Below are 14781 nucleotides of genomic sequence, written 5' to 3'. Positions count from 1 at the left end.
AGAGGCAAATAGCTATGGACTCTGTCTGCAAAATATTCTTATCTCCTTTTTCTGCACACATGAATGCAACGACAAAAAGTTTGCGAACCTGGGTTTTCATATTTTCAGCATTGACTGAGTGTTTCATCAACATGCATGTGGACACGGTGCGCCATGAAGATGTCACATAGGTTTTGCGAGCGATTGAAAGTCATCTCTTGATTGGAACATAGCCAGACGATAGCTACCCCCTCTCCATATGTGTTCACCTACAATTTACCAAACGGTCATTGTAAATTATGCCAACATCAAACTTGCGGTCCCACCAAAGTTTATGACACTCTGTGTCACATGCTGTGGCATGCAATGATCACAAAAGACAGCAAAATTGTGCAGTCTGTAGGAGTCTTTACACACCAGATTCAGTAGTATCATCAAAAAAAAAAATATTTTGTCTGTAACTTTTACAAGTACACCCAAAGTACTGACCCTTTAAAGTAAGGGACTTAACTCATTGCACAAAGCCAAGCATGATCACAAGAGCCATTTCTTCCGTGCACTCCCCATTTTGAAGGATGTTTTCTTTTAGTCTAAAAGACTGTGTGTGTCTCTCTATTTAAAAAAAAAAAAAGAAAAAAAAAGTATTATTTAAAGTTTGCTTTGATGGACTAGCGCAGAAAACGGTGGTGCCATTTTGTAGGTATTGCCACAAAATGGCTGTGTAAGTTTAACCCTTACCAAGCCGACCACGTCCACAGCACTAAGGACGGGGGCAGGGGAAAGCTCTCTTGTAAATATGATTTAACTCCAGTAACATCTACATGGTGGTACCAAAGCTGTTCAAAAGTGCACATAAGCCCCCTTGAAGACTATGGTTGTCCTGAAAGGCGATGTCTACCGTCAGACCTGCCTGTGTACCCCCAGCACAGTGCCCGTGCGGGATCAGTTGCAGGCGCAAGGCAACACCCGCGCGCAGCAGTGGCCCGGAAGCAGTTGGGGCTTCCACTCCGCTGATGTGACAGCCACAGAACACGGAGAGGCGGGCTCTAGCCTTGCGCCTGCACCATGTTATTGGTCGTGATCCGAGACTTGTTGGACAAGGTGCCGTCATCTTAGACACATTGTCTGAAAATGCGCAAATTCAGATAATGGAGGCTGGTCTCGTCGCAACGCTTCAATCCTGATTCCAGCACGCGTTGCACCCCACGTTCCACTGGGACAACAAGGTTCCCTTACTGAGCAACCTGCACCCACTCGCTGTTTAGGGAGACAAATCGTCCCGTTGCTCGAAAGACAGACGGAAGCCTTGTCCATCGGCAGAGGAGACAGTCGCCTTGCATCGTATTATCCAAAAATCCGCGGAAGGCGAGATGTAACGTCTTGGAAATAATGCCGTGAACGGAGTACAACGAGACGTACATTTTACATCACCCCCCCAGAAGAGAGATCGCCGTGGAAAAAAGCAAGAGCCGAACGGATTCTCCGATCGGGTAAGGGTCTCTGCTGGTTTTAGCTTCACAGGAGCCATTAGCGTTCAGCAGTGGCTGGAGGCTCTGGGCTAGCTTGCTTACAGGAGCTGGAGCCGTTCTAGCCAGAGTGCTATAAACCGACTGTCTCTCTTTTGAGTCCTACTCGCCACCTATTTCGGGTTTTCTATGTGATTTGCGGTCTCTTACAGTTTTCACGCGTGAATTCCCTGCAATGACTGGTTATACGAATATTAAATTAACGCATGTCCTGCGTGACTGCACATCAGTTGTTTTTGTTATTATGCTCCTCAAACGTGGGGAAAAATAGTCGTTTATGAGGCAACGTTACTTTTGGTGGTTCATGCCGTACATTTAAATTTCACAATCACCTGCCAAATGGCAGCTGCGCAATTATGTTTTATCAAAGGGGCACAACAAAGTATCAAAACAAGTTCAAAGTCATTTAGTGTTGGAAAGTTGATATAATTCCACTGTGCAGCCTATGGTTTTTGACTGATTTGGGAAATAGCCCCATACACACGCACTGCTCAGTGGTCAAATAGAATGGTTGAAAGTATAGATTACTCTACAAGTCCTAAAAGAAATATTATACCATATCTAATTTGCGATGTTAACTAAAATATAGAATTGACAGTTATAATATGTTAAACAAAATCAAGGGAGCTGGTAACAAATCACAACAATTAAAAACAAAACAAAACAATGTTGCCTTATAAAATGAAAATGAGAATATTGGTTGCAGAAATGGCATCATAATATTTTTTTCAATACTGACAATCTCCCCTCAGGTGGATAAAAGTTAGAACTAGCCTCAACATTATTGTCAACTTTTTTTCTGTCCCTCTGTGATGATTAAAATTAGGCAAGCTTTTATCAACTGTTCAAATTAAGCTGCCAGGCAGCCTAAAATACTTAGTGTGTTGTGCCATACAATAATAATAATAATAATAATATAATAATATCTGCAAAAATCTTAATTTGTCTGAACCTTTCGCAAGCACACCCTAAGCACTAACCTTTTCAAGTACAAGAATTGCCTGATTACATAAACCTATATGTCCTAACAAGAGCCAAGTGCCTCCTCAGTTTGAAGTCTGTTTTCTTCAAGTCACTTTTTTTCTAGCTGACTGGTTGTAAGTCAACTCTTTTGCTTTTCTTTGATCTAAAGTGGTGGGGCCATTTTGTAAGACTTATCAGCAAAATGGCTGTTTGAATATTAACCCTTACCGAGCCAACCGTGTCCATACTGTAGGAAGGGGCTCAGGGCGAGGTTTCTGATAAATGTGATTCAACTCCAGCAACATCTACACAGTGGTACTAAAACCGTGCATAAGTGTACATAACCTCCCCTGAAGACTATAGTTGTCTTTGAAGGTGCGGTCTACTGACAGACCTGTCTGTTTGCCTCAGCACATTGGATGTGCAGGATCAGTTGCAGCTGCAACTTTTATTATGAGTCAACCTTTCTGGGGTTTTATTTGTGGTTGTGCATTAAGTCTATGTACTGAGCACAATACATCTGCGCATCTAGGTATTGCCCTGGCTTGCTGAGGCCTACCCCTTCCGTTTGTTTTTTTGTGTGTTCGTAACTCAATCATTTCATTAGTGGTGTGGTATTTACGTAGTGTTTGGACTAATTATTGTGTTTCTGTTCACATCTGAACTGAATTTATCACCAGCGTCAAGATTGTTTTTATTTATTTATTTATTTTTTAAGAGATTTCTGAGAAAATTCACAACATAATTTAGGACTTTTCCTGCCACTGTGTCTTCACGCTTGCTCTGGAGGATTAGTTTTCTCTTTTGATAGTGGAAAGTCCTTTAAGACAGGGCTACACGAATAATTGTATTAAAATCTCAATCTTGATTCATACCGCCGATGCAAATCTCATTTCCATATGAGGACGATTCTGCCACAATTTCGTTCGGGACATCGGCTGCATGAAAACGCATGCTCCTACTTTCTCCCTCAACAAGTGTGAACTACGCAGAACAACGTAAACGGGCAGGTAGGAAAACAGCTACAGTGCGTCGTGAGAGGCACTAGTGTTCTGTTGATTTCTGCTGCTTTATTGAATTTTTGCTACCGCTGCTTTAAACAAACCCCGCACGTGCAAAACGAAAGAGTAACACTTTTCGGTAGGAAGTAAAAAGTTGAAGGAGGACTGGCGTACTGACAGCATGAGAGAGAAAAGAGAAGAAAGAACAACCATAGTGCATACCTCTAAAGGGTTTTCATTCCTTTTTCTGGTTAAGCTTTCCTGATTGAGATAAGATGACGGAAGCTAAAGTAACATGGTGGCAGTGTTCTGTCTTAGTAGCACCAGCCGGTGCTTAGTTGGTTCAGCACCCGCACCTCCTAGGATCCCGTTTGCTTTTTCACTGGCAAGGAGCCAAGTTAGAGCCACGCCATTTCATCACCATGAAACGTTACGAAGTCGACAAATTGCACGTCATACGCAAAGCCCACAACAACAATGTAGGGTGTTGACTAGATGAAAAACAACTTTTCATGGCAACCCATCCTAGCCGTAGTCGTCGTCCACCGAAACTGTACATTTGAGGATACAAGTAATTATCACGTTAAAGACAATTAACGTGTTTGTGTTAGCATTTGCTTAGCTACATAAGTTTGAGTGCGCTCGCATTGATCACGTAGCAGTTAAACAACCCGATGATATGATAACATGATATATCAATGTTTCGTTGTATAATTGAGTACTTTAACTGAGGTGATGAGTGATATTTTAACTGGCTGAAGACATCAATCCAAGTAAAATATCAGGCAACTACAGTGTTTCTGAATTTTCTTTAAACGTACTGAAGAAGCCAGTCTGTTTCTATCTGCTGCTTTTTGATACAGTATTTCTAAACATCTTCTCACTGTATTTATTATTGTATGTGGGCACAGAAGTATCTAAGCACGGTCCAATAGCATAACCATATTAATGTAGTTGCTCTTGCTTCATGTGCCGTTAAACACAGATGCCGCTCACATGTTTATAACGTAACATTCCTTTCGATGATAGACAAAGCATGCGTATTTCATCACGTATATCTTTATTGACACAAAGTAAAACTTCATAAAATGAATTCACAAAAATAGAAATAAACTATATGTATGTTGTCCATATTTTGTTTTAAAGAAGCTATTTTTATTTTTTGGCAGCATCTTTATGCTGCCGTAACAATGCATCTCTTCATCCCAACCAGGGCACTGGTGGTCTTCCGACCTCCACGAGAGTGGTCCTAGCAACTTTCTCACCGTCCAAAACCGATAATAAAAAAATATATATATTTTGTTGTTTGCTAGTTAGCCAGCCTCTGATCGCTGGTCGCTGGCTGGTCCTGTTTGCCTGCCATAAGTTCATAATACTGATCTGGGATTGTCGTAGTTAGCGTAGCTAGAGTCTACTATTGCTGGTCTTGTTCTCTACATCAACCAGCACTGCTTTGTTTTTCACGTCCATTGAGTTTATAAAGTTTATAAAATATTGCTCTGCAGTTGTTTTAAACATAGAAATTTGCATCGATAACCCAGCCCACAACTCCTGATGTAAGTGGTTCCTAATCGGTGCTAAAACTGTGGCCCAGCAATAAGTTGGCACCTGAAAGGCACCGGTTTTGAGCACCCAAAGCCGGTGCTTTGGGTGCTCAAAGCCACCGGTGCATCAAAGCCACAGCTCAAGGTGGCTTTGATGCACTTTTATGGAACTTAGTTGTTTTGTGTGACTGACGGGTTCCTCTGTCAATCTGACATAATAGGTAAGCCTTAGCCAATTTGTTTGGTCCATGGTGTGACGTTTTGACGACACTTTATGTATCGGAATACTGTCTCTAGACTATAATCACTCGATTTAAAATTGCAAAGATGACCATCAGCTGTAAGCCAGGTAGCAAATGAAGTTTTAATGTTCTTAAGCTGCTGACATTCCAAACAAAGGGAGGAAATCCACCATTGAATCACAGCAAAGTTGCTGTTGATATTTTTCTTATGCACAAACATGACATTGGTACCAGTGGTAAACTAAAAGTGAGTAATAGTTGATATGAGGGGAAGCATAACTTTTGTTATTCATACAAAACCCAGCAAAGTCACATTGCCACACTAACATTTGTTTTCTCACAGTCATCATTTCAGCATGCAATGCGTGACCACATCAGTGCCGTTCTGATTGCAGTGCAATGACTCGCCTGAGTGACCCAAGCAGTTATGACTCTGAAATTAGTAGCTTCAAAGCTTGTTGAGCAGCCTCGCTGAGAGAATGGGAAGAACGCAGTTTTTTTGAGTTCTGCATCTGTACAGCAGCAAACATGTTGGCAGCACATCAGCCACAATCACCAGTTTTCAACAGTCGGCTTCCATTCATCAGCAATGGAGTGGAACATGGCCTTGACATTCGCGGCCATGTGGCTTTTATGAGTTTGCAATACATGGGATTCAAGCAGCCATGCGTCAGTATTATAGTGATCAGTGAATGTCACGAAAGACTGCTATTAAACCCCACGCATCGCAAGTTATTCACATGTTAATTATTTCAGTCACTGGCGACCTTTATTTCTGTGGGACACATCTGTCTCAAAAAAAAAAAAAAAATTACACTTACACTGTCTGCAACATGCACCTGAAATTGTAGTTCTTCACCACAGTGCAATCCTGTATGTCTTTGATGATTGCCTGCACAGAGTTTAGTTAAAGGGGACCTATTCTACTAATTTTCGGGCTTTTGTATTTGATATCTGGCCCCTCCAGAGCAGCAACGCACGATTTTCCGCTCTGAAAGCTTTTTAGATTTGTGTATCTCGCGGCTCGTTTCCTCGTATTTACTGCGTCCCGCGAAAACGCTCTGTTTCACTTCACTCCACCCCAGCCTTGCCAGTACACGCCCCCGCCCGGGGTCACACTCTTCGTCGCTGCTGAGCCTCACTTCCTCAGTTTGCCAGTGCGGGAGTGAAGAGTAAACGGCAAACGTTACGAAACAGACACAATTTAAACACTTACCGTCGTGAAGGCTTCACCCTTTAGCCGCTGTTTAGCAGCTAATCCAGCTTCGTACGGACCCAGTGTGGGCTGAGTTACGGCCGCAAGGCAGACCGAAGGTCCCTGGACGTTTTTTGTGCCTTCCGTGTTGCCGGAAATATATTTTACTTTGTGTACTGACCGTGTTTTTGTTTTGTATTTTTGCAAGACCTCTTAATAGGTCTTAGAACAGGGGTGGGCAATTATTTTTTCCATGGGGCCACATGAGAAACAGAAAATATTGAGAAGGGCCAGGCCAAAAGGCTGAACTCAATTCTGCATAATATTAATTGTATTTTTTTTTTTATATATATATATATATATATATATAGAAAAAGCAGTAAATAGCATTGTTTTGACAAGCTGGTAAGAGTAGGCTGTTATAATTAAGCAATGCAAAAGTGAGGTTGCCTTACAAAAAAATGTATTCAATCAAATTTCCCAAAGCAATGGTAAACAAAATGTGAACTTTTGTGAAACCTTTTTTTAAACATTTGTGACTTATATTAGTGAACATTTTCAGTCACATTCACTCCAAAACACATTTTGAGTGTCAAATACTGCTGGAAAGAGGTTCTTAGCATTCTACAGACATCACAATATTGTCTTTGTGCTCCAAACATTAAGCAAGATGCATCATGTTGAACTAACTGAACTGTACATTTTTTATTTTATATTTTTTAATTTCCCTGACACCGAAAAAAACATTTTCTTGGAGCAGCGCAGTCCGAGAGGTTGCCGGAGCTTGGCCATGAAAGGAGATCCGGCACACAATTACGTAATTCCGTGCCCAGTGTTGAAAAAATCTCCGTGAACAGAGCGTTTAGAACCATGCCCAACAATTTGCAGGGCTCATGTCCAAACGCATGAACGTCATTATTTGACGATATCGAGATCGTTTGACGATTGAGTTCAACATTGTAACAGTTTTTAAAGCTCAGAAAAGTGGAAAAGCATCATAGGTCCCCTTTAAGCAATGCAGTTTGCGTTGGTCTGCCTCTGGTAGCTGAATCTGCTCCATACCTTATAACGTGGTGATGCCAGGGAAGGGTGAGAATGCACATTTGTGGTGTTCAAAAAGTGCTTAACTTTAATTTTTGTAAGTCTTGCATATGGAGTAGCTCGTATCAGGCTTGGTCTTCCAGGGTATTTATTAAAAACCAAAATAATTCCTAACCTTTGCCTTCAAGGAAGAGAGAGCAGGTTGAATTTGTTTTTCCTCCATTGCAGTCGGCAGGTGCGCGACCACAACAGCAAAATAAGTCGAGAGAAGGGCCTTTTATATGAGTGCAATAACTAACAAATTGCTATCTCATCAAGGCATATTAGAAAGTCTGATTAAAGGAAATAATACCATAATCCATCTGTGTTGAAGTCCTGCAACAGTATTATCTGTTAAAAAAAAAAAAAAAAAAAAAGGGCCATACTTGGCATACTCACCAGTATGCCAACCCTTCCTTTGGTGTTTGAAGCATATTGTCCCATATCCAAAGGGTGGAGCGACACACGCTGCAATGAGCTCATTGGTCAAGAGAATTTTGACTAAAGGTTAAATATTCAAGTATTACATTAATAATCATTATCATATCATATTGCAATAATATAAAATCTTAATGTACTACTCTGTATATATCATATTGTGACTCTTGTATCGAGGTATGTAGCGTATCGTGAGTAACCAATACCAGACCCTATCTTGTATTTGTTTTTTTATTATTATTTTGTTTTTTGTTTTTGTTTCGCTCTACGGGCTATAAACGTTTTCTAGAAAGTAGACGGTTGTTTGGTATGTTGTTCAATTCACAGATTACCATAATTCCTATAGTCACATTATTAGGTGCATACCTGCAAATCATCTGTGTCAGTTGTTTTAAGATTTGAGGAGCCGCGATGCAAGCTGCTCAATGAACAAAATGGAAATGAATGGTACAGATTTCACTCCCTCATCAAAACTCTTCAGACACATTATCCAGCAACTCAAACACTCGGCTGGAAAAGTTGTGACCTGAACACTCGGGTGATTAGTTATTACCGAAGTCGGCAACTTGCTAACACGTGGTGGATACATTGAAAATTGCAGTATTGCACACTATTACGGCAAAGTGTTTCATTCAAGAATTGCAGTCATTGTCAATTTGCCGATCCAAATTGTATCTGTGGCACCAAGTGTCTGGGGAAAACACTGGATTGTGTATCACATGAGTTTTGACTTATACCAGCCACATACATTTTGCATGCTGAGCAACTCGTGTCTGATGACCAAATCCCAAAACAGGCACTGATAATCAAAAGGAATGTATGCTACTCATATGTCTGTAGGAATTATGACAAATGGTGAATTTAACAAAATGTTGAACTATCTCATTAACACTGTGAGAAAATGCTAGTGACCACCACCTGTCTGACATTGGTAGTACAAGTACACAAATGACATACCGTAATTTCCGGACTATAAGCCGCTACTTTTTTCCCATGCTTTGAACCCTGCGGCTAATACAACGGTGCGGCTAATATGTTGTTGTTTTTTACAGCTAACGGCCACTAGGGGACCTTCTCAATTTATGGAGTTTTGGGTGGGCTTGGGAAAGAGTGAGACAGGCAGTTTGCGCAAAGAACGAAAGCAAAAGTGGAACCAAATACAGAACGAGAGCAAGACAGAGCAAAGGAAGTTTTCATGCACAAACCCTCATTATGGAAAACAAACAAAGAATTGCATATGATGCAGCTTTTAAGTTAAAGGCAGTCAATGATCTGGCTAGATCGCTCGCGCTCTCGTCTGTATGTTCTCTTGTCTTGCTCTTGTTGTCGAGTGCTGGTCCGACTCCATACCAATTAACCGAGGTGACCAGCGGGACCCCGCAAACAGGATCCGCGGTGCGAGTTCAGAGTTGCAGGCTCGCAGCCGCCGAACTGATCCGCGGACCCGTTTCCTGACGAAACACCTGCGGCTTATAGTCCAGTGCGCTTTATAGTCCGGAAATTAAGGTAGAAACAACATGGGTAGATACTGCCACAGGCCAAACACCTGACAATTTGTTGAGTTCATGCCCCTGAACTCAACAAATTGTCAACCACTACCTCCCAACGCGTCAATCATATTTTTCCTCATCATTAACAAAGTCAACAAGAGGTTTAAGTCCAAAATTTGTGAAAGTGTAGTTTTGTCATTGTAGTGTAGTTCAAAGAGAGCATCTTGGGCACACCAAAAGTAAGGATTGCAATCTGATGACTGGTTGACTTTGAGAAACAGTAGATGGTCTATATAATTGTCCATGTTTTGATTCATCCAACCTCTGCAAAATTAGTAGGGTTGTGATTATTAAAGTAATTTATTCTTTCCTCAAGCTGCGAGCTAGTCTATGTGGTGACAATACCTAAAATATGGCTTTAATCTGCTCTAGAACCCTGGCAATCATCTTTTCCTTTGATCCCCATCTTGTGGAGCATTCACTGATGAGGCTCTGCACAGGAAGCTTGAGCTCCCTCTGTGCTTCTGTCATTACCTTCTTCTTCCAACTATGGGAGAAATGCCCCATCACCTTCTTGCACAGACCTATTTGCACTTGACACCCTGTCATCTTTCAGTCAAAACACTGGAGTCTGGTTCATTAATTTAGCTATGCTAGCATCACCATTTTCGATGTGTTGTCTGTTGTTATGCAGACATGGTTTTCTTCCAGTAGATCCTAGCTGGCAAGCCCCTTTCTCAGGCTGCCTGTAATGTTTTCCCCAGTGTTCGGGGTCCGGCAAGTAGGACACTTGAAGGCAGCGAGCTTCGAGATTTAAATCCTAGTCAATGTAATGCACAATCAGACTCTGGTATGGCTCCGCCTTACGGCTTGACCACAGATTAGACGTTGTTGCAAAAAACTCCACTGTTTTCAGCTCTGCTGCAACTTTCTGTCTGCATTTTTTGTATAGCTCTGGTATAGCAACCTGGCTAAAATACTCACGTGAACCCATTTTGTACCACTTATCCATTGTGTTCATCATCGAACCCAGGATTGGTCACTATACTAATGGACATCATATCTTTAGCTATGAACTCCGTTATCGTCTTGAGTTATTAACATGCGCCGCTTCGAATTATATTTATAAGGAGTAATGCTTTCAAATACTTGGGTCAGTGATCCCTGTCGGCTGGTAGTTTTCTTACTTGAAGTTGAAGCACCGGTTAATGGAGTTTTCACCATGCAACTGTCGTACATGGCTTTGTGGTGTATTTTCAAGTGTTGATAAAGGTTCATTTTGTTACTTCGTGAAGTAGCAACAGGGGCAAGGCAGGTTCTGCACAATACCTAAAGTTGTAACGTCTTCTATTTTGTAGCCAAAATAATTCCACACAACTGACGTCCTACTCCTCTTTGCTACTAAACTTTGTGCAGGTTCTGCTTGTCGGGCCTGAGGCCATTGTGCAACAGGTAAAAGCGCAGTATCGACTTCCCTCACTACCTACTTTGCTTTGCTTTGTGCCACGCAAGTCACATGACCAGATCTTGCATCATGTGACCAGTTCTTGCGTCCTTTGCGGTTAGAAAATCTTGTTTTGTCCTGTTGTGATATTATCGCAAATGCAATTTATCGTTCAGCCCTAATCAGTATCATTAATGATCATATATTACTCAAGGCTAACTGAGAAAAAGTGTTATTTCAGGGGAATGTAGCAAACCGGTGGCCCTTCATTTAACTCAGTACCATTGAAGTAGCTCTTAGGTTCAGAAAGGTTGGAGAACCCCTGCTCTAGCAGCATAAGGTCGAGCATTGTTGTGCACCAGGAGGAATCCAGGTCCCACAGCACTAGCCTAGGTTCTTACAATTGGTCCAAGGAGTTCATCCTAAAACCTAATGACTGTCATGGTGCCATTATCTAACCTGTTGAGGTCTGTGCGTCCTTCCAGACCATCACTGAAACACAACCAAGCCAGTCATGCTGAATGATGTTGCAAGCAAAATAATGTTCTCCCTGGCATCTCCAGACCCTTTCACATTTGTTGCATGCGTTTAGCCTGAATCTGCTCGTATTGATAAAGAGCACAGTGCCGGTGGCACACTTGGGGAGCGTTTCCACTAGAGCTAATTGGTTCGGGCCACCTTGGCTCGGCATAGTACGCCTCAGCACGGGTGTGTTTTCACTGCGACTTGGTCCCAGCTCAGTGTGGGTGAAGTTACCCACTAGGCCGGTGGTCCATCGCATCCGTGTGGCTGAACAAACCTCCAACATTTCTTCTGTTCATTCCACTTCGCGTGTTCTGGTCCTTGATGCTTCGGTAGTTGCTCTGTAATTTTTTTTATTTTTTTATCTGACACCGTTTTGCTTTACTGCGACTACCAGATGTGAAATCATGAAGACTTTCTCATGGCATGTCGCTCAGTCTGTCCAGCTCCCTCTGAACTTTTTCTTTGGCCACCGAGAACAAATATGTCTGCAGATCTCGCTCGCCTATGGTACAGTTTCATAAGCATTTCACTTTTTAATACGTGAAAATGTGAAAATCTACGTGTGGGAGATTTTAAAAAAATATAGCAGTTTTGGGTTTTGTAAAGGTTGGAACCGTGTTGGCGCCAGTGGAAATGCCTACAAACCGAGCTGAGGCACGCCCGTGGAAACATGCCCTTATTATTTCTGGTGGTTGATGGCAAATGCCATTGAAGCTCTGCAGTGCTGGGCAGTGAGCACAGGGCCCACTACTTGACATCAGGACCTCATGTCCCCCTCGTGGAGTCCGTTTCTGATTGTTTGGTGAGAAACATTCACACTTTGGCCTGCTGGTGGTCATTTTGCTCTGGCAGTTCTCATTCCATTTCTCCTTGCACAAATGAGCACATACATACATAAATACATACACACACACACATATTTATATATATATATATATATATATATATATATATATATATATACATATACCTTTATTTCAGACCCAAGAGATCCATATCACAGTTAAAAAGAAAAAAAAGGAAGACATAGAAAAAAAAAATACATAAAATAAATCATTCACCATGTTCAATGCCTAACATACAGACTTGTTTGCCCGTGACTCCACAGCTTGGAAAAACCAGAACATTAATCAAATTGTTTTGTGACTCAGACACCCTACACATAAAATTATACACCAGGTTGCGTAACACAGCAGGGCAAGCAGGTACCCCATCACTAACAAACATATGGCTTGCACTGCAGCTTCTAGGAACTCTCAGCAAGAGCCTCATGTCGTCATTGTATGCCACTGTAAGTTTTCTAATACTCCCCTGTCTATACCGACACCACAGCTGAGCAGTATACAACGGTGTACAATACGCTTTGAAGAGTTAGATCTTCACTGATACAGAACACATTCCAAATTTCCGACAGATCATATTTGCTTGGGCATACAGTTTCCGCCGCCGTCTATGAATGTCCTTGTCATCAGACAAGTCATCAGAGATGATATGGCCCAAATATGTAATCTCAGTGCACACACTAAGCATAGTGCCAGCCAGGAAAAAGTCAGGGAAGGTGGCCTGTCTGTCCTCTCTGGTTCTAACCATCATAATCTTACTCTTTTTAGCGTTAAACTTTAGATCAAAATCATGCCCATAATGAGAACACACTTTCAGCAGATGTTCGAGACCAGCACTGTAAGGACTAAAAATGACCAGGTCATCAGCATACAGAAGGTGATTGATTAAAGTGTCACCAGCCCAACAACCTGTACCACATGCATTCAGCAAAAGAGACAAATTATTCATATACATATTAAAAAGAAATGGTGACAAAATTCCACCCTGGCGAACACCATTTGACACATAGAAAGGAGCAGATGTTACATTCCCCCATCTCACTGTCATGGTCTGGTGTGAGTACCAGTACACTAAGATCCTGACTAAGAAACTAGGGACCCCACTTTTGGATAATTTTAAGAACAATTTTTCATGGTTTATACGATCAAATGCTTTCGTAGCATCAATAAAATACATGAATATTGTTGAGTTTAAACTAATTTGTTATTAAAATTATTATATTTTCCTAAAATTTCTTCAATGTAAAAAATACATAAATCAGTGCTATGCTTTTGTTTAAAACCAAATTGATTGTCAGTAGTCAGGACATACCTCTCTATTTAGCAGGACTGTCTCCAACACTTTGGACATAACACTTGCCAGCGCTATTGGCCTATAGTTATCTGAGCTATTCACCTTCCCCACTTTATCTTTAGTAACTGGTACCAACACCACAGGGAGCATAGATTCAGGCAAGACTCTATGAACAAAGAATCCAGATAGCATTCCCGCTGAGGGTTTAAGGACCTTTTACAGCCCTCTTGTAGTAACTAGCTTTCTCCCAGAATTTCATGCATGCACTTGAAGCAATGCTTGGAAACACAGCACACCCAAACGGCACATATTGTTGTGCCATCCTGGAGAGGTTGGACTACTTGTGCAACCTCTGTAGTGTCCAAGCCAAATTAAAAATTACAGCAGTAGAAATCAGGCAGAAGAGAGAAAAAGAGAGGAGAGAGGAAAATATCAGTCACCCCAACCTGGAAGCCATTCCTGTTTTGGGAACCATGTTATTGTTGCCCCCTAGTTCACCTGTTGTTTATTTCATTAACAACAAAGCTGAAACTGTCCTGTACAGCTACACGATATTGACCAAAAATAAAATCCGAATTTCACTGCTTTGGAGGAAATGCATCTGGAAGGGGCCAGCCAGCAGTCCTGTCTTGTCCTCATACACATCAGTGTTGGACTATGTTGATTTTAAACTTGTGAATGCTGGATGAAAAGAATGAAATGATATCTAATGGTACCCTCTACTTGCAAATGGATAAATGCTGATCTGCTCAAGGATAAGACATTGTGCCCACTATTCTACTTCTTATGTAAATCAAGGCCATTGGAAGTAGTTGAATTTGAATTTTTGTAACTCCAATTCAAATGTTTGAGATGAGACACATTGCAAGTCCAGAACAAACATGTATTTACTCAAAAGATACAGCATTGAAGGTCTTGCACTTATGACAGCTGGGATAGGCTCCAGCAGACCCCCGTGACCCTGAGCTCGGGAAGAAGCGAGTATAGAAAATGGATGGATGGACTTTATATTATGAGGAAATCGGTGTATTTTATGAAGCGGTATATTTTCTTTCAACTAACATTGACTAGCATTTCCACCACTCATCAAAGTTTGTATGACTCGTCACTATAATAACATTAATCCCGTCTCTCTAGGTCTCCTTTTAATGAAAACAAGAGTATTCTGGATAGTCCTTGGATGTCAAGAAAAAGGTCAGAATCTTTTGTCATGCTATT

At 41.4% G+C, this 14781-nt stretch overlaps 1 protein-coding gene across 4 annotated transcripts in view; it reads left to right on the top strand.

The window, feature by feature from the left end:
- Window positions 1-792: 792 nt before the first annotated feature.
- Window positions 793-14781, top strand: part of znf1035 (zinc finger protein 1035) — a 31943-nt gene continuing 17954 nt past the window's right edge. For 3 of the 4 annotated variants that reach the window (XM_076012543.1, XM_076012542.1, XM_076012541.1), the window contains exons 1-2: window positions 994-1469; window positions 14701-14757. The gene's annotated coding sequence lies outside the window, so the exon portion shown is untranslated. Of the gene's footprint in view, window positions 1470-14700; window positions 14758-14781 lie in introns of all 4 variants that reach the window. The other variant, XR_012925291.1, reaches the window with a different exon arrangement.

The sequence above is a fragment of the Nelusetta ayraudi genome, unplaced genomic scaffold (assembly GCF_046127955.1).
Source record: "Nelusetta ayraudi isolate G7.1 ecotype Tasmania unplaced genomic scaffold, CSIRO-AGI_Nayr_v1 ptg000136l, whole genome shotgun sequence".
Classification (NCBI taxonomy): Eukaryota; Metazoa; Chordata; class Actinopteri; order Tetraodontiformes; family Monacanthidae; genus Nelusetta; species Nelusetta ayraudi.
The sequence above is the reverse complement of the archived record's forward strand: the minus strand, read 5'-3'. Positions and strand labels throughout refer to the sequence as shown.